The sequence below is a fragment of the Rhinoderma darwinii genome, unplaced genomic scaffold, assembly GCF_050947455.1.
Source record: "Rhinoderma darwinii isolate aRhiDar2 unplaced genomic scaffold, aRhiDar2.hap1 Scaffold_66, whole genome shotgun sequence".
Taxonomy (NCBI): domain Eukaryota; kingdom Metazoa; phylum Chordata; class Amphibia; order Anura; family Rhinodermatidae; genus Rhinoderma; species Rhinoderma darwinii.
In genome coordinates, this window is record NW_027464216.1 from 265,511 (window position 1) to 289,848 (window position 24,338).

Below are 24,338 nucleotides of genomic sequence, written 5' to 3' on the forward strand. Positions count from 1 at the left end.
CTTTAATGTGTCTATGGTAGTTACAGCAAAGCACAGCGTAATCTTGCGAGATTACGCTGTAGATGACGGGTTACAACGAGATGTTGCCCTAGAAAAGGGCCAAAACAAAGAGAGCCCTAAAGAGGCCAAAATAAATAGTACCCAAATGAGGACCATAGTAATGGTGCCAAGGAAAGGACCATATAAATAGTGCCCGAGGACCACTGAAATGGTGCCTGCGTGTGGCCAAAAACAGATGATGCCCTAGAAAAGGGCCAAAACAAAGAGAGCCCTAAAGAGGCCAAATAAATGGTACCTAGATCAAGACCATAGAAATGGTTCCTGAGTAAGGACTATATAAATAGTGCCCGACGACCACTGAAATGGTGCCTGCGTGTGGCCAAAAACAGATGATGCCCTAGAAAAGGGCTAAAACAAAGAGAGCCCTAAAGAGGCCAAATAAATGGTACCTAGATGAAGACCATAGAAATGGTCCCCGAATAAAGACTGTATAAATAGTGCCCGAGGACCACTGAAATAGTGCCTGCGTGTGGCCAAAAACAGATGCCCTAGAAAAGGGTCAAAACAAATAGAGCCCTAAAGAGGCCAAAATAAATGGTACCCAAATGAGGACCATAGAAATGGTGCCCGAGAAAGGACCATATAAATAGTGCCCGAGGACCACTGAAATGGTGCCTGCGTGTGGCCAAAAACAGATGATGCCCTAGAAAAGGGCCAAAACAAAGAGCCCTAAAGAGGCCAAATAAATGGTACCTAGATGAAGACCATAGAAATGGTTCCTGAGTAAGGACTATATAAATAGTGCCCGAGGACCACTGAAATGGTGCCTGCGTGTGGCCAAAAACAGATGATGCCCTAGAAAAGGGCTAAAACAAAGAGAGCCCTAAAGAGGCCACATAAATGGTACCTAGATGAAGACCATAGAAATGGTTCCCGAGTAAGGACTGTATAAATAGTGCCCGAGGACCACTGAAATGGTGCCTGCGTGTGGCCAAAAACAGACGCCCTAGAAAAGGGTCAAAACATATAGAGCCCTAAAGAGGCCAAAATAAATGGTACCCAAATGAGGACCATAGAAATGGTGGCCGAGAAAGGACCATATAAATAGTGCCCGAGGACCACTGAAATGGTGCCTGCGTGTGGCCAAAAACAGATGCCCTAGAAAAGGGTCAAAACAAATAGAGCCCTAAAGAGGCCAAAATAAATGGTACCCAAATGAGGACCATAGAAATGGTGCCCGAGAAAGGACCATATAAATAGTGCCCGAGGACCACTGAAATGGTGCCTGCGTGTGGCCAAAAACAGATGATGCCCTAGAAAAGGGCCAAAACAAAGAGAGCCCTAAAGAGGCCAAATAAATGGTACCTAGATGAAGACCATAGAAATGGTTCCTGAGAAAGGACTATATAAATAGTGCCCGAGGACCACTGAAATGGTGCCTGCGTGTGGCCAAAAACAGATGCCCTAGAAAAGGGTCAAAACAAATAGAGCCCTAAAGAGGCCAAAATAAATGGTACCCAAATGAGGACCATAGAAATGGTGCCCGAGAAAGGACCATATAAATAGTGCCCGAGGACCACTGAAATGGTGCCTGCGTGTGGCCAAAAACAGATGATGCCCTAGAAAAGGGCCAAAACAAAGAGAGCCCTAAAGAGGCAAAATAAATGGTACCTAGATGAAGACCATAGAAATGGTTCCCGAGTAAGGACTATATAAATAGTGCCCGAGGACCACTGAAATGGTGCCTGCGTGGGGCCAAAAACAGATGCCCTAGAAGGGTCAGAGCACATAGAGCCCTAAAGAGGCTAAAATAAATGGTAATGGATGAGTATAATATAGTGAGTGTGGGTAGGTTTGTGTAAAATGGAAGTGTGTTATTTAGTGTGTTATTTAGTGAGTGCAAAGAAGTATATAATAGATGAGTGTTATATAGTGAGTGCAGGTAGGAAGGTAGGTATGTAATGGATGTGTGCAATATAGTAAGTGTGGGTTAGTAGGTGTATGTCACGTAGTGATGGAGGTATGTGGTGGTGGCCAGGAGCCAGAGGACGTCATGTAGAGGTAAGTATATGGCAGCCGCAGAGAGCCTTATGCCCCCTCTTTTTAGCCTTGTGGGGAAAGTGAAGACAACATTTCCAGAGGAGAGATGAAGCATGAGGAAACTTCTTGGAGAAGTGATTCCGGAACAGAGACTTGGGAAGAGGCACATGAAAACATTTGGGAGTTTTCAAAGACTGTGGGAGTCGGAGCTTGTAGAAAACCAAGGATCCAATTTAAAACAGTGGGTCCTCAAACAAATGTACTTGGTGGATCACTAGACCTTGTCTCCTGGGTGGAATTGTGGAGGAACTCTATACTTCTTGTATGCATTTCCCTTCAATCGGCCTACTCCTTTACTTATAGACTCCTTGGCCTCCTGCCCTTTGTGCAAGAATTGAGTGAAACTGGCTGCTGGAACTTTGGACAGTGTTGGAACTGGCAGAGGGATTCTTGGATGCTGTCCATAAATCAAGAAAAAAGGTGTGAATTCCCAGGTGTAGTTATTATAAGCAAACTCTGCCCAGGGAAGGAGACTAGTCCAGTCATCTTGAAGTGCGGACACAAAATTGCTGAAAAAGTTTTCCAAAACCTGGTTGAACCATTCCAATTCTCCATTAGATTAATGGTGGTAGGCGGAAAGAAAATCCAACTTAACTTCAAACAACTTGCAGAGTGGCCTTTAGAACTTTGAAGTAAATTTCACTCCTCTATCGAACACGATATGCTTAGGGAGTCATCGCAGACGAAAAATGTGTTTACTGAAGAGATTAGACAGACTTTTAGCAGAAGAAAGGCCGGTCAGAGGAATAAAGTGTGCCATCTTCAAAAAACAGTCAACTATGAACCAGATTACAGTACAACCAGAGCAACTTGGTAAGCCAAGTCCAACCTGCTTGATGAGGGTTTAGTTAATATGCCGTTTGCAGATACAATACATTTTTGTGGTCGGTGTAGACAGTGATGGCATAATGAGCACCTTCTAGCAAACGTCTCCATTCTTCGAGAGCTAATTTTATGGCCAAGAGTTCCTGATCTCCAATGCCATCATTTTTCTGGGTAGGGGACAAGGCATTGGAGAAGAATCCACAGGAAAGCGTTTTTGCTTTATAATTTTTTTGAAAAAGAACAGCACGCGCTCCTTACAGATGAGACCTGCTTCTCCAAGATGGAGGTTTTACTGTAGTCCGGTCCATGGAGAACTAAGGCAGAGGAGAAGGCCTGTTTAAGGCTGAGGAAAGCAGAAACAGCTTTAGAAGTCCGAATTTTGGCAATGAAACCCATTTTGGTGATAGCAGAGATGGGTGCCACCAGGTAAGAAAATTTAGGAATTAATTGTCGATCATAATTAGTAACTTCAGGAAGTCGTTGTATGGCTTTGAGTCCATGGGGACTAGACAATTTAAGTACTGCTGGATCTATTTGAATTCCTTGATCAGAGATATATCCTACAAAAGACAGTCTGGATCACTCAAAAAGCAATTTTTTAAGCTTGGCATATAGATGATTCTCTGTAAGTCGGTGCAGAACAAGACTCTATTGCTTGCGATGAGTATAGTGGTCTGGGGAGAAAACAAAAATGGCATCCAAATATAACAAAACACAGCCGTATAATAGATCTTGCAAAATGTCGTTAACATGTTCTTGAAAGACAGCCGGGGGATTTCTGAGACCAAAAGGCACAATTAGATATTCATGGTTTCCATCTCTAGTGTTAAACATGATTTTTCCCTCATTCCCTTCACAGATGTGAATCAAATTGTAAGTACCACGTAAGTCTAGCTTGGTGAAAATCTTAGCACCTTGCAGTCAGTCAAAGAGCTTGGAAATGAACGTGTTTTTTTTTTTATCGTGATTTCATTAAGACCTCGGTAGTTAATACAGGGCCTGTTCATCCTTGATGCGGTCTGCCAGACCTTTCCAAAACATAGCGACAAGAGAATCAATGTTCCACTGTAACTCTGTGGATAATGTGCAAAACTGGATGGCATATTGTCCTACTGGAGTAGTGACAAAGAAGCAGATGATGACTTTTTTAAAAGTCGTGAAAAATTCTTGGATAACAAAGATGATGGGTTTTTCCTTTTCCATAGAGGTGAAGCCCAGGCCTGCGCCTCACCAGACAGTAGAGACAAGATGTTGGCTACCTTAGCGTGGTCGGAAGCTAATTGCTGCGCTACTAGCTCAAAACGGATTGTGCATTGATTTAATCCTCTACAAGGCTTGGAGTCGCCTTTGTAACGTGGAGGAGTTGGAAGATGCAATCCAGGACTGAAGGCAGCAAATTGAGGAGGTGGCGATTGCGCCCCAGCAGCAGATAAAACACTTAAATGTGAAGAAACATTTTGTAATAACTGATACAATTGATACTAGCGGACACGTTGCCTGAAATGGTGTCGAAAGTTCTCTAGGATCTGGTTGACCCTCTCCACTTGGCCATTGAACTGTGGATGGTATTCAGAAGAAAGATCTGACTTGACTTCCAGCAGGCCACACAGAGCTCTCCAAAATCTTTAGGTGAACTGTACACCGTGGCCTGAAACAATATGATGGGAAAGAACATGCAGGCGAAATATATGCTGTATAAAGAGACCGGCAAGATGAGGAGCAGAAGGCAAACAAGACAAAAGACCAAAATGTGCCATTTTGAATAAGCGATCTACCACCGGCCAGATGGTATTGCATTTGGATGAAAGGAGTAGATCCCTCACAATGTCCATCGCAATATGTTGCCACAGAGAATCAGGGACTGGAAGAGGTAGAAGAAGACCAGGTGGTCTGGACTTGGAGGTCTTGTTCTGGGAGCAGAAGGAACAGGAAGCCACATAGTCCTGAACATCCTGGACCATGGCTGGCTACCAAAATTGATGAGAAATGAGCTCTCTGGTTTTACGCACTCCTGCGTGACCGGCCAGTTTAGGGTTATGTCCCCAGGAAAGCACTGTCCTTCTTCTGGCTGAGGGAACAAAGGTTTTACGATGATGGATATCCTTCAGTAGGACTGGAGCCACCAGAATGATGCGAGAAGGATCGATATTATATGTTTCACTTGATCAGAGTCATCAAATCACCGAGACAGATTCGGATATTACATCGCTGAAAGGTTTGGCCTCAGCTTACTTGTCCTTAAACACCCACAGCTCATTTCTCAAATTGAAATACATGTCTCAGTGGGAGACGGATATGGGTCGGGAGTTCTCGGAGGAGGACTGGAGGGCTGCTTTACATCACTCACATAGGATATCCAAATGTGTCAATCATATAGAAGCCATTAGGATAATTCAGTTTCGTTGGTACCTCACACCTGTTACAACATATGCAAGCCAGGGCTTCTCCTTTGTGTTGGAGGGAATGTGGAGCAAGGGGCACATTATTTCATCTATGGTGGACATGTAAATCAGTCTACCCATTCTGGAAGCCTATCTTCCGCTACATATCAGAATTAATGGGAGCAGAACTTTTACCTTCCCCTGCATTGGCTTTAACTGATATGCAGATGGATGAGATCCCTTTAGAATATAGGTGGCCAATAAGCCATATTCTTACCGCTTCCAGATTCCATATAGCCAAGAGATGGAAAACAGCTGAGGCTCTGAATCTCTCGGAGGTGCTAAACAGGGTTTATCTTCACTTCTATTACGTATTGCACTTTGCTACATCTAAAGGTTATAGGCAGAAGTGTTTGTCTCAATGGGCCCCTTGGACAGAGTTACCCCATGTTCAACTTCTGCTCCGCAAGAACTCTGTCACTCTGTGAATGTATCTGTGCTAACTTATACATGGTTTTCGTATCCTGCATCATCCTGTTCCTTTTTGACATCTCATATGTATAATTGCTTGTATTTATCACCACCACTCTTTGTATGTCTGTTTTTATGTTTGTTTGTCTGTTAATATGTCAGTATGTCAACGTCCGAGGCACGTTTCTGATATCTAAAGGTGCAAGCTTTTTCTGTGTTCTGTATACAACACTGTGAGACTGTATCATTGGGATGTTGTATACTTTTGTATTGTACTTTGGAAAAATAAAAACCAAGTTAATTTCAATTCACCGAGACAGAGCGTCAGCCTTAGTATTCCTTTCGGCAGGACGGAAATGTAGCAGAATTTCAAATCAGGCAAAGAAGAGCGCCCACCTGGCCTGGCGCGGATTTAACCGCTGAGCGGTCTGTAGATAGACCAAATATTCGTGGTCTGAAAATAATTACAGGATGCATGACCTCTTCTAGCAGATGTTTCCACTCTTCCAATGCCAATTCAATGGCCAGAATCTGATCTCTAAGAGTAATTCTTCTCGGCAGGAGAAAATAACTAGGAGAAGAAGCCGCAGGTGACAGTCTTGCCGGTAAGACCTTTTTGCGTCAGGTCTGCACCTGCATCGATAGTAGAGGCATCCACCTCAAAGAAGAATTGCTTGGAGATGTCCGGATGCTGCAATATAGGGGCGGCAGAGATAGACTGAGTTGAAGAAATGCCAATTTGGTCTCTTGGGTCTCATTTTTGGCATTCACTCCTTTCTTTGTAAGAGCTGAAATAGGCGCCAGTAATGAAGAGTAGTGGGGAATAAACTGCCGGTAGAAATGTGCAAATCCCAGAAAGCGTTGAATTGCACGGAGACCCTGAGAACAAAGCCAGTTCAACACAGCAGATGTTTTGTTGGTGTCCATCTTCAATCCCTGGTCAGAGACTATATAATCTAGAAAGGGAAGGGAGGATTTCTGGAAGACCCACTTCTCCAACTTTGCACAGAGCTTATTCTCCAGCAACCGTTGAAAGACCTGTCGAACACGTTTCCAATGTGTAGTCAAAGCGGGTGAGAAAATCTTGATGTCGTCTAGATACATCACCACATTGACATATAACGGATCCCGGTGGATGTCGTTAACTTGCTTATCATTGCTTTGCATCAAAAGAGCCTTACAGGCAAAGACATTGCTGCTTGTAAGATTACCCCAAAATGAACCATTTATCGGATCATCCAGTACTTCAAGGAGAGAGGTTCATTTGCTATGAAGAAGGCTTCAGGGTGTCCATGAAATTCCAGCAAGTACCAGGACCTTCTCCTAAAGAGGATTCAGCTATGGGATCGGTTCAACAGCAGTGCAGCGCTTCCTCAGACATCTGTCAGTGCATCTGCACGCACAGTGAGGTTAAGGCTTTTGGATGCTGGACTGGTGTCAAGAAGAGCTGCAAAGAAGCCACTTCTCTCCAAGAAAAACATCAAGGACAGACTGACATCCTGTTTTAAGTATATTGATTGGACTGCAGAGGACTGGGGTAAAGTTATTGTAACGCTGGCGGCAGGTCCCTCTCCTGCCAGTGGTCTCCGTCGCTGGATCCTGTACCTTGCTTGACAGCCTCCTCCACCACGAGGTCGCTAACGTCCACTGATGTCTCCTGCTCACGGCAGCCGGTTCCCAAGTGTGCGCTGGCCCAGGCCGTTTCTTAAAGGGCCAGCATGTAAGTATATAATGGATGAGTGTAATATAGTGAGTTCAGGTAGGTATATAATGGATGAGTGTAATATAGTGAGTGCAGGTATGTATATAATGGATGAGTGTAATATAATGAGTGCAGGTAGGTATATAATGGATGAGTGTAATATAGTGAGTGCAGGTAGGTATATAATATATGAGTGTAATATAATGAGTGCAGGTAGGTATATAATGGATGAGTGTAATATAATGAGTGCAGGTAGGTATATAATGGATGAGTGTAATATAGTGAGTGCAGGTAGGTATATAATGGATGAGTGTAATATAATGAGTGCAGGTAGGTATATAATGGATGAGTGTAATATAATGAGTGCAGGTAGGTATATAATGTATGAGTGTAATATAATGAGTGCAGGTAGGTATATAATGTATGAGTGTAATGTAGTGAGTGCAGGTAGGTATATAATGGATGAGTGTAATATAATGAGTGCAGGTAGGTATATAATGGATGAGTGTAATATAATGAGTGCAGGTAGGTAGGTATGTCAGTAATACACTGCAGAATTAAGGCGGGATTCACACGACAGGGTTTCCCGGCCGGGTGCCGGCCGTTCATAAATCGGCCGGCACCCGGCTGCATTAGGAATAATAGACCCCTAATGGGGCTATTCACACGACCGATTTTTTGACGGGCCAGGAAAACCGGCCGTCAAAAAATGGGACATGCCCTATATTCGGCCGGGTACCCGGCCGCCCGGCTCCCATAGAAGTCTATGGGACCGGGTAATACACGGCCATCACCGGAATGTGTCCCGAGTGATGGCCGGGTCAACCGTCACTCGCGCACTCTCTCCTCCTCACAGTGCAGAGTGCATGTGAGGAGGAGGAGTTGATGCCATTCGGACGAATGGCTACGCTGGTGATACTGTGTGGCAGGGTCGGGGTGTACAGCAGGTGGAAGGGAGCGCTGCGCTGGCTCCCTTCCCCTGCTTGTTACGGTTCCCGACCGCTGGCTGTGTTTTTACGGCCAGTGGTCAGGGTCCTTAAAACCCGAGCCATAGACTTTTTACGGCTCGGGTTTTAACTTGCTGCCCGCGCGATCGGGCAGCTGAGTGTCGGGTCTCCGGCTGTCCGTGACTGCCGGGGAACCTACGGAGAGGATAGAAGCAGCTTTCACTGCTTCTGTCTTCTACGATGTCTTTTTACACAACGCTCAATGAACGCTGTGTATAGAAATAGAGACAGCAGCGGTGCTGTCTCTATTCCTCCCGGTGATCATGTGACTGGTCACATGATCGCCGGGTGCCGTTAGTGACAGACTGCTGCTGGGTCTTACTAGACCTAGCACAATCCTATTAGTGACAATCGTCACTGTGAGAGGGCTGATTTCCCCTGTAACTGGGGCTGCTGTGCAGCTCCAGTTACAGGGAAAAACATGGTGTAAAAGAAAGAAAAAAAATATTAAAAGTTCCAAAAAGGTCTTTTTTGACCTTTGAGGGACAGAACATAATAATAAAAAAATAAGTAAAGTGCAAAAAATTAATCCGATTAAAAAACGGTCAGGGAAAAAACCGGATGCAAATCGGGTCCAAATCGGCCGGTAAAAACAGCAACACGGCCCGGAACGGAATCGGAACGGATGCAAACGGCGGGGGAAAATCGGCCAAAAACGGCCGATTTTCCCGGCCGACACTCGGACCCTGTCGTGTGAATGAGGCCTAAGGCGGGATTCACGCGACCGGGTCGCGCCCGAGCCCGAGTGCCGGGCGGTAAAATCGGCCATTCTGCCCGGCCGGTTTGCATAAAGTTATGCATCCGTGCCGGGCCGGGCAGATCCGGACAGTGACATCATCGGCAACTCCTGAAGGGGAATCCCCATGTGTTCGGGGATTCCGCTTCTGGAGTTTCCCCTGATGTCACTGCCCAGATATGGACAGAGACATCAAGCGCTCTGTCCAGGAGCGGAATCCCCAAAAACACGGGGATTCCGCTCCTTCAAGGAGCTAAAGTGCGGCTAGCACATAGCAGAGCGGGGAGATACCTCCTTGCTCTGCGATAGTGGCGTCGCTGCAGTAGTAGCAGCCGCAGCAGCTGCTAGCGGCGCCATCGAAGGTGTCGCCGGGCCAGGGTGCTTTTAAAACAAGCAGGGGAAGGGAGCCAGCGCAGCGCTCCCTTCCACCTGCTGTACACCCCGGCCCTGCAACACAGTGTACAGCGATGCCATTCGTCAGAATGGCATCAACTCCTCCTCCTCACATGCACTCTGCGCTGTGAGGAGGAGGAGATAGAGCGCAAGCGCCGAAAAACCCGGCCATCACTCGGGACACATCCCGGTGATGGCCGGGTATTACCCGGCCCCATAGACTTCTATAGGAGCCGGGCGGCCGGGCACCCGGCCGAAGATAGAGCATGTCCTATTTTTTGACGGCCGGTTTCCCCGGCCGTCAAAAAATCGGTCGTGTGAATAGCCCCATTAGGGGTCTATTATTCCTAATGCAGCCGGGTGCCGGCCGATTTATGAACGGCCGGCACCCGGCCTGGAAACCCTGTCGTGGGAATGAGGCCTAACGCAGCATGTGATTACGATTTTTATAAATATTATTCACTTGTATTAAATAGATTTCTACTACATGTAAACATAAAGGTTTTCTATATTTTCTTTGCTATCTTTTCTCTACCCCACATGGCCACTCTATGGTGATGCAGGTGGGGGCGCTATTTCACTGTTTACCTCCGGCAGCAGAAGGGCGAGGTGCAGCCCTGCCACACAACAACAATCCTGGTTCCGCAGTAGAATGTTCAGTTTTTTTGGTGTAAACTTTTTGCATAGATTTTCATTGTAGGATCTGTACAAAGTGGAGCTGCCAGGAGATCGGGGACTTGATGAGATGGACGCATGCAGCTCCCGTCAGGAACATACTGGTTAGGTGAGTAGTCCCACCTCATAATATCCATGAAAAATTGAACTAAATAGGTTTTGGACAAATATCAAACTATCACTGCCAGGCAAAAAACTTTAAAACAGAATTTTTAATAAATATTAACTGTAAAAAAAATAATCAAATACCAATTTAATTTTACTACAAAACACATAGCACCTCGATCAGTGGTACAAGCATCTTTGGGGTACTCCAGCGGGTAGAGTTCATAGAACAGGGTATAATACTAGTAATACCAGTTCAGTATCAGGGCATAATAAATGAGTAGTCCCACCTCCCCTTTCTCATCCATATTAGGCTCTGTTCACATCTGCGTTGGGGTCCCGTTCTGACGTTCCGTCGGAGGTTTCCGTTAGAACGGGACCCTGAGCAGACACCGACGAAAACCAGGGGTTTCCGTTTCCATCACCATTGATTTCAATGGTGACGGAGCCGGTGCCCGTGGTTTCCGTTTGTCTCTTTTGTGCTCCGGACCCTTCGTTTTGCCGGAAGCAATAGCTTAGTCGACTACTGAAATCAATGGTGATGGAAACGGAAACCCCTGGTTTCCGTCGGTGTCAGTTTGTGTCTGCTCAGGGTCCTGTTCTGACGAAAACCTCTGACGGGAACGTCAGAACGGGACCCCAATGCAGATGTGAACAGAGCCTTAGGGCATGACCAGACGTGGCGGAATTGCTCTGCAATTCCGCTGCGGATAGTCCGCAGCGGAAATCCGCAGCGTACACATTTCTCCATTGCTTTCCACAGCTTTTTAGTTGGGTTCGTTTACACGTTGCGGACAATTCTGCGGAGCATAGACTGTGGTGCGGAATTTGGTGTCCGCAGCATACACTGGCTGTTGCGGACGTGTAGCGGACTTGTTGCGGACTCATTGCGGAATTTCTCCATTGACTACAATGGAGAGTGAAAATTCCGCAATGAAGTCCGCAGATGTTATGTTTGCTGCGGAGCGTACTGGTTTTACTAACATGATAGTTCTTCATTCTGGCTAAACCTATGTATCTCTAGATCTACAGCCAGACTGAGGAAGTCAATGGGGCTCCCGTAATTACGGGTGATTACGTGTGTGCACCCGTAATTACAGGAGCGTTAATAGGCGATGTCAGTAAATAGTCACTGTCCAGGGTGCTGAAAGAGTTAAACGATTGGCAGTAACTGTTTCAGCACCCTGGACAGTGACATCCGATCACAATATACATCAGCCTGTAAAAAAAATAGAAGTTCATACTTACCCATAACTCCCTGCTTCTTCCTCCAGTCCGGCCTCCCGGGATTACGTTTCAGTCCAAGTGACGGCTGCAGCCAATCACAGGCCAATCACAGGCTGCAGCGGTCACATGAACTGCCGCGTCATACAGGGAGGTCGGGCTTGATGTCGAAAGAGGGACGCGTCACCAAGACAACGGCCGGGTAAGTATGAATTTATTTTTCTTTTACTAGGGAAAGGGCTGTCCCTTCTCTCTATCCTGCACTCAATACGCAACGGCCAGTCCGCATCAATTTAATGCCCATTTTAGGCAAAGCCGCGACAGAATCTGCAACGCAGATTATGTGCGGCATTGATGCGGACAGTGTATGCAGAACTCCGCCACGTCTGGTCATGCCCTTAGACTGTCACACAGAAACCTCTGCATGTTCTTTATATCCACAATTTCTAGTTATAATCCCTCCTCATCGGGCTGCAGCGGCCAAACCGCAGGAGAAGTGGGGGGTGTGAACATAATCTTAGGCAGCCTTGGCTGGAATTACAGCTGTGATTGGATAGAGTAGGTCACATGTGGACACGAAGTCCCTGTTTACACACCAAGTTTTTTGCAGGTGGAAAAATCTGCCTCAAAATTCCTTCTGCCGCTTTTTTTACGCATTTTTCGACCACCGCCATTGAGCACCGCAGGCAAAAATGCTGCGAAAACCATTTTCTTTGCCTCCCATTGATGGCAATGGGAGGTCAGAGACGGAAACGCTTGAAGAAAGGGCTTGACGCTGCTTTTTCCTGTGAGTGTTTTTTTCTCATGGGAAAAACGCCTCTGCATCCCATTGAAATCAATAAGATTAGTTTTCGGACGTTTTTTGGTGCGGTTTTCGATGCGTTTTCCACTTAAAAAAACGCTCCAAAAAACTCTGTGTGAACTAGGCCTAATATTTCTCCATATATTACATGTGGCTTTTGCAGCATATTTGGCTGTGCATCCTTTGCATTACAATCTACTGCAGATTGTTACTGCTGCAAGTTTATGCAGTTTTCTATAACCCTATTCACATTCATACTTTATGTGTCAATTTGACCATGGAAATCTGCAATAAATATGTAACATGTGAACATAGACTTAGGGGCTACACGTGATGTTTCAGGCTACATTTACACACTGCAACCAGGTTACATCACACTTGTCTTCTCTCCCAGATTGTCCTGGAGACTTCCAAACTAGGGAAGATCTTACATGATGTAGCTGCATAAAGGAAGGCACTCTGCTGGGACTATTTGTGAGGGGGAACTCTGCTTGTAGTGGTTATTGGGGGCAGTCTGCTGGCACTAATTATTGGAGGCACTTTGCTGGCAATATGGTTTATTGAGGGGTCTCTGCTGGTAGGGTTGTTTATGAGGGGGCAGTATACTGGCACTGTGTAAGGGACAATACTCTGCTGGCACTGTATGGGGGCACTCTGCTTAGTCTAATGATGGGGTCGCTCGCTGATAACTGAGGCTTCTTAGCTGTCCTTATCGGTGGGGTTTACATAGGAAAGAAATTCTCAAACCACATCTCAAATCTCCCTGTAGTTGATTCTAAAAACAGACAAGTACGGCTCAGAAAAACGGCTGCAAACAAATAACCATTGATGTGAATGGAAATGAACAAAATCTTTTTTGCTTTCTGCGATTATTATTTACATGTTTTATAAGACATGTTACATCTCGTGTTATACACAGCAGGAGGCAACAGCACACGTCTTATCACACAGGAAGAGGAAATACATCAGAAAGGGAAACGGGAAGAGGAAGAGCAGCCATGTCATACAGGAAATACCGGGAAGTGACATCATCACAGGAGGTAACGTATATCCTGTGTGCGGGGACCCCAGAAATATGATGACACTGACGTATCAGGGCTGATACATAGTAATGTTATGTTAATGTTATGTTATTATATATCATTACGTGTGTGTTTAGGCTGTGCTTATATATGTTAGTAGGTCGGACCAGAAGGATCGCGTGTTCTGTATACAAGCTCCAGATAAGAAGAACATGGATCAGCACAACAACACCAGCACTCCTGGGACTGCGCTCCAACCACACAGCATTTCATCCGGAGGATCGACTGTTCCGTAGTCCAAAACGTCACTTCTCGGGTTCTATTCCTACAATGGAGGAAAAAGTCAATTACATATTTTCAGTAATTATTGTTACAATATCTCCATTAAGGAAATCTCACGTATGGAATATTTTTTTGTATCACCTTAACTTCTGGTTACACCTGAAATGCCCTATAAGGGTATTTAGATATCATAGAGGGGGGTATCACGCTGGAGACCCTCTCTATGACCCAAATGGAAGTTCTGCGCCACCTCTGTCCAGAGGCTGTGTGTGGTATTGCAGCTTTTCTGTATTGAAATGTATAGGGCTAAGCTGTCCACACACCGCACATCACCTGTGGACAGGTGTGGCTCTGTTTTTGGAAGATATCAGCTCTATTTTTCTAATTATGTACAACCCCTTTAATGAAATAATCTCTTTAGAGTGTTTTCTCCATCTCAGACGTTTATGTGATATCCACCTATGCGCATGCACACAGCTCTCTCCGTTCTGTACTATGGGAGTTACGCAAATAGTTCAACAGCGCTCAGCTGTTTCCGAAACTTCCATAGAACAGAATAGAGAGAGGGACGTGCGAGGCCTTTCCGAAGTCATTCTCCACCTGGAATCAGCAGCCATTAGACGGGACAGGGATGTGGGAAAAAAGCAGGACAGGGTCAGGGAGAGACCTCCGTTTTCCACATAGGTGTGAGTCCCAGAGAAATAGTAAGATGGGAGTACCCCTTTAAATAAAACTTCTTGGTGATGATCCATTTTCTTAAGGTGTTTAATTAAACTATGGACAGTGAGGTCGAAGAACCGGCACCCAAAATATCTATACTGGAGTGACATGCCTGTTACTAACGCTGTATACAAGCTCCCCCCGTATAACAGACAGGGCCCTCACTGAGACTTTGTAGGGGCTCCTAGAGACAAATATATATTGATGTACAGACATTTTCCCCTCCGTTATTGTGCAGCAAGACCTCCCCACATATAACAGGCAGGACCCTCACTGACCCCCTGGACAGACACATAGGCCTGAATATATTTATATCTTTATATTTTCCATTATTCACCTGCAGGAAATGTTATTTTTAGAAATGGGGAGAAATACTTGGAATTGTGTTTTTTTAGTTTCTGATGTTATTTTTGTTACTTCTCAGGTATAAGGAGAAAAGTAACCGGCACATACAAGATGAGACGTGGATGAAGATGTGCGGAGGACTGTACCCCACCGGGAAAGAGCGGGCTGTCACTGGTATTACCATGGGGCAGATTTACTAAGGCCTCATGCACACGACCATAGTGAGGTGCATTGACCGTGACTTACGGCTCGTACGTCCGCGGAGTGTCACCCACGGCCACCCTCAAATCGCGGGCCGTGCATATGACCGCGTGCATTATTTTCTATGAGCCTGTACCGCAAAACACGACCGTAATAAGACATGTCCGTTGTTTTTGCGGTCCAGGTTCCTGGGCAATGCATGGACCGTGGAAACCAAGGTCGTATGCATGGGCCCATTGAAATGAATGGGGTCGCAATTCACCTGCAGATTTGCGGGTGAATTGCGGCCGCAAAAATAAGTTAGTGTGCATGGGGCCTAAAACTATCTGAGTTTTACACAGTGTAAACTGATACAAGGAAGTCAGAAATTGCGCCAAATTTATCACAGTGGTGCACGATGTATGATAGATTTTGCTAGACATGTTAGACACTTTTCTCTTCCTTATACCACCTCTTGGTTGGCTTAGTTTAAGACACGCCCCTTTATTCTAGGCCACACCCCTTGTCAAGCACGCCGCAAAATGTGTCTAAAACAATTAATAAATATGGCGCACAACATGTACGCCATAATTCTGGCTCAATTTGAATAGTAAATCTGTCCTACTATAAATGTAATATAAATTTGGGGTTAGTATTCAGGGCATATTCCCTATTTAAAGAATTGATAAGAGTCGGGAATCCTTCAGCTTAGTCCATTCTCTCTACTATCAGTCAGTACAGGGAGTAGTAGTACATATAAAACATTACATTGTCACCATGTCAGCTTTATTCTGCCTGCACTGACAGCACAAAGTCTTCATGGTGACTGCAGGACTGGAAGTCAAGGACCACCTCTATGATGTCCGCGGGACCTAATAGGGATATGGCTCTTTTTCCATTTATTTGTTGTTGTACTGTAATGAGAATATTATTTACATGCAGTATTTATTGCTAGGGGTATTTTTTTTTCTGAAAATTCTATAAAGAGCAAGTGGCGTAGGATTGGTTCAGACTGGTGACATCAAGACACAAATGTGACCTCAAGAATTCGTCAATGAGCTGATAATCCCGGTGCCAATTCTGGCTGCAAGTAATATATAAAGGGGCACACCTACCTCAAGTACTGGCACAGTATAAGGTCATCAGGGTGACTGCAGGACTGGAATTAACGCTCTTTTATGAAAAGTGTGTTTTGCAATGTTCAGCACATGGCAGCTTTGTGTATATAGTAGTATATAGACCCTACTGCACTGATTCTTCATACTATACCCTAATAGAGCATAGTTGACAATATTTGGAATTTCTTTCTAGGGACACTTCGGTTTCAGATGGATTGAGACAGGACTTGACAGGGCGTACCTTTGACAGAACGTGGTTCATTGGGCATGGCTTGTCATGGGGCAGGGTTAGTGAGAATACACTTTGTGTACCAGATATTCCCTGTATTCTGTCCTCACTATAAAAACATTGCAGTAAGGACAGTATAGAGGGAGGGTATCGCCTGCTGAAGTGATCTAAGTAAGTATGGCACGTGACCACTGTGGCCAGTGATTGACTAGTGCGATCATGTGCCGATACGGGACATCACTGGTCCAGCCTATGTAAACAGGCCGGCAGGGGATTGTGAACCGCCGGCACTGGAGCCGCAGAGAATTAGAAGGTGGGTATTTGCTAAATGGTGCAATTTTCAGTTTGAATTACAATTTTTATAAAGCCTGGAAAACCCCTTTAATACCAAACCCTAAAATGTATTCAGACCCCCGGACAAATCCCCTTTATGTACTTCCCGCTCCTTCAGCAGCTCTGGGTCCCATTCGGCTCCGGACCCCACCTCTGCTGGCTGAGCCAGGAGCTGTTAGTGATATTGGCCTTTACATATTGGAGTAATCCAATAAATAACAGCCAATTTTTTAAATAAAATCCTGCGATGTAGTTTGGGTGGGCACTGCGCCTTTGATTGCATGACAAATTTTTCTTGGAGTTCCCCTTTAAAAATTGGTAAGCGGCGGGTAACACAAATACTTCACACGTGGACAGTAAAGTAAAACCCATTTTATTTTGACTGTATTTCTGGACCGGACTGGTCCGGGACTAAACTTGACTGGTCCCTTCGTCAGGTTAAGATCAGATAAAGGGACAAGTCGTGCCAGAAACGCGTATTTAAATAAAATTCTACCATCGCTTGGCGCCCTATCTGTCCCCGTTTTGAAACCTTTGTGTTAACCGCATCTTAGTTGAGCAGATTTACTTGTGAATTTTGTATCTTAGTTGAACATAGAACGCACTATCTACCTACCTGGCAGATAAAGGGTCTTGGTGTGGGTCACGGGGAATATCTTCAAGAGAGCAACTCTTCACTAGGACATTTTATTTATTCTTGTTTCAGAACTGAAGGGAATGTACCGTACAACATCAGCAGGAGGAAGCCCTGGTGTCGAGAACGTCAGCCATGGAAAGGGATGTGCCAGATCAAGGTCTGAAAGCTAAAGAGGCAGCAGATATGAACCACTAATGTCCATCTAAGAATGCCGGAACGTCATCCGTCCACACCTCCTCCTTCCCATCCCCCACTGTCCAGAAGGGGTTTTTAAGATCCATCTAATTAAAAGACAACTGTCCAGAAGTCTTTGAAAATGAAGCCTTGTCCATGATTCGCAGGGCTGCGGTGAAGTACAATGGTTTTGGGTGTTTAATGGCAAGTCTCTTCAGATGCCCGGCAATGGACTTCCTCCCCTCGTCCTGTTTGGTAGGGTCTCTGCACTCCCTTTCCTGTAGAACAGCTGCCTCTACAGATTCCCAAGGCCATCCATATTTTTTTCCTGTCTGGCTGATAGCAACACATGTCAATAAAAACATACCTCAATGTATTTATTGTATTTCTAATAAAAATGGATAGACAAATACATAAAAATAATTTGTTTTAATTCCAAAGAACTTTCATAAAATCTATATTATACCTGTGTAATCAATTGTGGACATGGTCACTGATTCATTGAAGTCCAGCAAAGAAATCCCCCAGCCTGAGACATACTGTACTCTGTGTCAGAAGAACAAGAAGCTACAAAAAGAGAGACAACTGCATCCAGTCGATGTTCTTATCAACAAAGAGGTTTAAAAGGTGAGAAGACTAATTGACATTTTTTTTCAAGGTATTACTCTAGGGAGCGCTCCTGTTATCATCTTTTTCTCACACTGTATTTTCCTAAGGTACTGTATACATTTCACTCATTAATGCCGACCTAGCCAAGTGAGCACACAACAAACTAAGCCTGCGCACCCAAATATAGTACCAACCATCTACACATCATTCCAATAAAGGAGTTTTGCCTTTGCACAGCGCTCCAAGGGGAGCACAATACAACTTCAATACTGCAAATACCTAACCTGAACGTCACATCTGCACCTTCCTCTTCTCTTTTGAAGATGTTAGTGTACAGTGTAGTAGGGGAATTGACCAGACATGATGTGCTGCCTCGTGGACTGTCCTATATTTCCAGAGCGAAGGAAAGATAGGTGGTCTGGCCAGTTGTAGACTTCATCCCTAACATCTGACACAGACCAAAATAAGTATTCGGCACTCAAAGCCAAAGTTTTAAGAAATCTCATGTGCGCCAACTACAGCGGTCAGCCGCCATTCGGAACGAAGCGCCAACTACTGGATGTACCAGCAACCAGAACGGCACAGTGCCTAATGAAGGTCATGTAATGACCGAAGCGTCGCACTAAGCCTCTGGCATCTACAACCACTTGAAAAAAATCAAGATTTCTTCTTTAAACTTCAGCTTTGTGTGCCAAATACTTATTTTGACTACGATTGGGTTGGGACCCTATTCGTGCACCTACATCGTCCAGTGCGTTCTGAACCACTACTTATCTGGCACAGACCATCCTGGAGCTGAATGTCTCTGAGGCTGCTCTTTCAAAGTTGCTAATGTAGCTCATCTGGGCTCCATAGACCCAACCTTTATATATGACTCCTAGAGAAATGGGTTAGTGAAAGAAAAAGGTAAAATTCAGATCCTGGAGGCCATTGAGTATGTCAACCTTTGGACCTTGATTGGCATCTACGCCATATTTTCAGAGTAATCCATCAGATGTCTCAAGAAGAACATTTTATGAGGAAAGGACAATGTTGATGAGATTGCAGGTCCTCCTGTTTCTAACTCACATAATTATTACCCAGCATCCAGGTAAATAGTGCATACAAAGTCCAGAAATATAACCAGGCGACTGTCCAGATAAACATTGGATACAGCGCCCAGAAATGGTGCATTGTGCCCCGATAAATATTTCCTTAAAAAGAATGTCCGAGACATTAAACTAGTTGCATGGAATGTTTTGAAATGAAAAAAACAGCCATTACTCACCTGTTAAATCCCCTGCACCCATGATCTGGTGGTCAACCCGATGGGTTGATTGAAGAGACTACCCTACGTGGATCGACACCCGCTACAAAATTCTCACCCAAAAATTAAGATATGGAATAGGTTACCCCTTTCTATGGCAGATCGAATAGCCGTAATTAAAATGATAGTATTACCCCAGTTGTTGTATCCACTGATTAACAGTCCCATATGGATAGGAGAAAAGACGTTTAAATGCATAGAAAGCTTAACCCCTTCCCGACATTTGTCGTAAGTATACGACATGGAAAGCCAGTGCTTCCCGCAAAATGTAATATACTTACGCCAAATAATTGGCACCGGCTCAGAAGCTGAGTCGGTGGCATCATCGCCGGATCTCAGCTGTATCTGACAGCTGACATCCGGCTGTAATGGCGGGGACCAAAATTAGCTCCGATCCCCGCCATTAACCCCTTCAATGCAGCGTTCAAACGTGATCGCTACATTTAACCTGTTTGCAGCTTATTGGAACCACAGCAATGAAATTGCCGGGGTTCCGGTGGCTGCAATAGCAACCGGAGGCCTAATACTGGCCTCCCAGTCTGCCTAGCACGGAAGCCGGTCAAGATCCGTACAGCGGCGGAGCCTGATCGGCTTCCGTAGCCGCCGGCAAGATGGCGCCGACTCAGGAGCTGATCCAGCGTCATCAGCGGTGGAGGTCAGCTGTATATTACAGCTGACATCCACATGAAATGGTAGGATCCGATCCCTGCCATTAACCCCTTTGATGCAGCAATCGAAAGCGATTGCTGCATCTTAGCGGTTGCTAGCAGATCGCTAGCCCTGACAGGCAATCAGGACTTGCGACTGCTGCTATGGCAACAGGAGACACAATGACCTCCTGCTCTGCCATTACGGAAGCTGATTAGGCCCCGCCGGGAGGCGAAGCCTAATCGGCTTGCTGTCAGTGAATAACTGACAGATCTAATACATTTCACTACGTAGGTAGTGCAATGTATTAGAAAAAAACTAAAGCTGACAGTTGGACCGTCAAGTCCCCTAGTGGGACTTGAGAAAAAGTGTAAAAAAAAGTATAAAAAAAGTGTCAAAAAAAAGTGAAAAAAATAAAAGTTTGAAAACAATAAAAGTTTCAAGTAATAAAATAAAACACAATCGCCCTTTTTCACTTATCTTTTATTATTGAAAAATAATAATAAACCATACGTATTTGGTATCGCCGGGACTGTAACGACCTGAGGTATGAAAATATAATATTATTTATTGCACACGGTGAACAACGTAAAAAAAAAACGTACCAGAGTTTCTGTTTTTTGGTCACTTTGACCTACATATATTGGAATAAAAAGTGATCAAAAGTCGCACGTATCCAAAAATGGTACCTATAAAAACTATAGCTCGTCTCGCAAAATACAAGCCCTCATACAGCTCCGTCGACAAAAAAGTAAAAAAGTTATGGTTCTCACAACTTGGCGACAGAAAAAATACATTCTTTTTACAAAAGTAATTTTATTGTGCAAAAAAATGTAAAACATAAAAAAGTGCTAGAAATTAGGTATCGCCAGAATCGTACGGACCCGCAGAATAAAGTTAACATGTAATTTATAATGCTTGGTGAATGCTGTATAAAAAAAAACTAAAAAAAAACTATGCCAGAATTGTATTTTTTTGTTTACCTGGCCTCCCAAAAAATAGGATAAAAGGTGATCAAAAAGTCACATGTACCTCAAAATGGTACCAATAATAACTACAGCTCGTCCAGCAAAAAAACAGCCCTCATACCACTACGTCTATGAAAAAATAAAATTAGTTAAGGCTCCAATAAGTCAGGAAAGAAAAAATATGCAGTTGTGCCGGCCCGAGGGGAACATTTCTTCTGTTTCAAGAGGCGATTTACCAAGGACCTAAAATTAGGGAACCAGGAAGGGCAGGGCCCAAACATATCTGCTGGAAGCGAGGGTGCCCGTATTATACCAGTGCAACACTTTCCCAGCAAAATTCCCCAAACTGCAAAGGTGCGGAGTGTGGACCAAAAGGGGGATAAGAAAGGACGCCATATATCAGTGCGACACCGGCCTGTGCAGAAAGGATTGCTTCACAGCGTAACACACATCTATGGATCATTTTATTGCTTTTTTACCCCATTATTATGCCACCTGACTATGTCCCTGATGTACTCTGCCCAGCTTACATATGCCCCACATTATAAATGGAAACACCAGCAATAATCAAACAAATCTACTACCAAGCAAAATCCGCTCTCAAAAAGCCAAATGGTGCTCCCTCCGCTCTGAACCCTACAATGTGCCCAAACAGCAGTTTACTTCCACATATATGGCATCTTCATACCCGGGAGACCCTTTTAACAATTTTTGGGGTGTGTGTCTCCAGTGGCATAAGCTGGGCATGACATATTTGTCACTGAAATGGCATATCTAGGGAAAAATATTAATTTTTAATTTGCACCATCCGCATTGCAATCATTTATAGAAAAGACCTGTGGAGTGAAAATGCTCACTACACCCCTTAATAAATGCCTTGAGGGGTGTAGTTTCCAAATGGGGTCAACCGGGGGGTTCAATATGCCACTGTGACGCTTCAGAACAGTCCGGGCTACATACTCTCACCGCGGGCCAGCTCTCAACCTGCCGAGGAGGATGCCTTCAATCAACCGACCGACCCTTCCAAGGCATCGGAAGAGTCGAGGACACATGGAAAGAGAGCAACCAAGAGCCCCGTTGTTGGACGCAGATTGGTACTGAGACCGCAACCAGGTTTCGCGACCACACGAATGTAAGTCAACCGGGGGGTTCAATATGCCACTGTGACGCTTCAGAACAGTCCGGGCTACATACTCTCACCGCGGGCCAGCTCTCAACCTGCCGAGGAGGAGGACGCCTACGAAGACCGGTCGGTCGGGGCAGCATCGTAAGTCGAGGACCTGTTTAGAGAGAGCCCAACATAGAGCCGAGAAGATGGAGCGCGCTCAGCGTCCCTAACCCTTACCAGTAAGGTAACAAGGACCAGGCTTAGGTAATATGGGACAAAGGCAACGGCAACCTCGATAATCCGGGTTGTTATCTGCTCTCACCGGCGGCCCAGCTCGCAACCTGCCGAGATGGAGGACACCTACGAAGACCGGTCGGTCGGGGCAGAATCGAAAGTCGAGGACCTGTTTAGAGAGAGCCCAACATAGAGCTGAGAAGATGGAGCGCGCTCAGCGTCCCTAACCCTTACCAGTAAGGTAACAAGGACCAGGCTTAGGTAATATGGGACAAAGGCAACGGCAACCTCGACAATCCGGGTTGTTATCTGCTCTCACCGGCGGCCCAGCTCGCAACCTGCCGAGATGGAGGACACCTACGAAGACCGGTCGGTCGGTCGGGGCAGAATCGAAAGTCGAGGACCTGTTTAGAGAGAGCCCAACATAGAGCCGAGAAGATGGAGCGCGCTCAGCGTCCCTAACCCTTACCAGTAAGGTAACAAGGACCAGGCTTAGGTAATATGGGACAAAGGCAACGGCAACCTCGACAATCCGGGTTAACTGCTCTCACCGGCGGCCCAGCTCGCAACCTGCCGAGATGAAGGACGCCTACGAAGATCGGGCGGTCTTAAGTCGAGGACCTGTTTAGAGAGAGCCCAACATAGAGCCGAGAAGATGGAGCGCGCTCAGCGTCCCTAACCCTTACCAGTAAGGTAACAATGACCAGGCTTAGGTAATATGGGACAAAGGCAACGACAACCTCGACAATCCGGGTTAACTGCTCTCTCCGGCGGCCCAGCTCGCAAAGTGCCGAGGAGGACGCCTTTGTCGCCCACGGGGAACCGAGGCCGCTTTCCCGGCGGCTTAGCAGCTCCACATGGGATGGGGCCGCCCCCCTCCGGAGAGGGGGGGAGGGAAGCCACCGTGGAGCCGCGTGTGGCTTGCATTCGGGAGCCACGCCGACACTTCCAGCCTCGGGCGAGGCGGAAGACGGCTTTGGACTACTTGCGAGAAACAACCATGCCCCATGCGCGGGTGCGCCTGGGAGCACCTCGGCTAGAGAGGCCCTTGCGAGCAGCGGACATACGGGGGCGGTCACTGCCTCCCCGTCGTTTAAAGCTTTCTCTCGCGCCTCGGGCTCCGGCGACACCAGCGCACTCTCGGACGCCTTTTAGAGTGATAGAAGCAGCACTGAGCAAACGCACCTCGCGGGAGTGAGAGGTACCGGCACCCGCCTTAGCAGGACCACCGGGCTTTTTGGGACACCGGCCGTAGGTGGCCGGGGGCGAAACAGACCCGGACGGTGTGGGAGGAAGACGCGCTCGCCGTAACCGACAGGGCTCCAAAGCACTGCCGAGCGAGTGGTCCCTCCGCCGCCGGGTCGGGGGAGCCAGATCGATCTGAGGAGTCTTGAACAAATTCCAAAGCTCAAACGGCGCGGGAGCACGTGCTCCTCTCACAGCTTAACGACAGGTGGCAGAGGCCGACGGGGACTTCCAGGAGGCCGGCATGACGTGCCACTACATACCGGTCACACCATGGAAGTCCTTCTCGGGTTGGACCAGGTGCAGCTCCCGCTAGAACGTGCAGCACGTCCTCCTTCACGGTACTCGGTTGGAGTCGCCAACGTGGCCGAGCTCCTGCAACTGCTGGTCGGCCTGGGACTCCAGAAAGAATGCACCAAAGTTCTTTCGTGGAAGTTCAGGTGCAGCGGACCGACCAGCGAGCAAGGCCGATGGGGACTTCCAGGAGGCCGGCATGAGGGGGCCGGTGCCTACCGCTCACTCCCTGGAAGTCCTTCTCGGCCACAAACGGTTAGGACTTGCCGCTAGGAAGAACCGTTAGGACTTGGAACGCGGAGCAGAAATGCCCTCTCACAGGATTTCAGGTGAAGGAGATATTCGCACCCCTAAAAGTGTCACCACCTCAAATACACCGGGGTAAGGTGCCAAAGTACCCGGGCTCCTGGAACTGCGGCCCGGCTGAAGCCCAAAATAAAAACCTCATAGGGTTTTTCCTCCAAA

The 24,338-nt window shown here is 46.2% G+C and overlaps 1 long non-coding RNA gene across 2 annotated transcripts; it reads left to right on the top strand.

The window, feature by feature from the left end:
* Window positions 1-10,034: 10,034 nt before the first annotated feature.
* LOC142728044 (uncharacterized) lies at window positions 10,035-17,864 on the top strand. 2 transcript variants are annotated; one of them, XR_012877446.1, is made up of 5 exons: window positions 10,035-10,399; window positions 13,341-13,461; window positions 13,601-13,803; window positions 14,870-14,964; window positions 17,357-17,864. It is a non-coding gene; the product is annotated as an uncharacterized LOC142728044 (long non-coding RNA). The 2 variants fall into 2 exon arrangements; XR_012877445.1 differs by lacking the exon at window positions 10,035-10,399 and having other exon boundaries at window positions 12,530-13,461.
* Window positions 17,865-24,338: the final 6,474 nt, after the last annotated feature.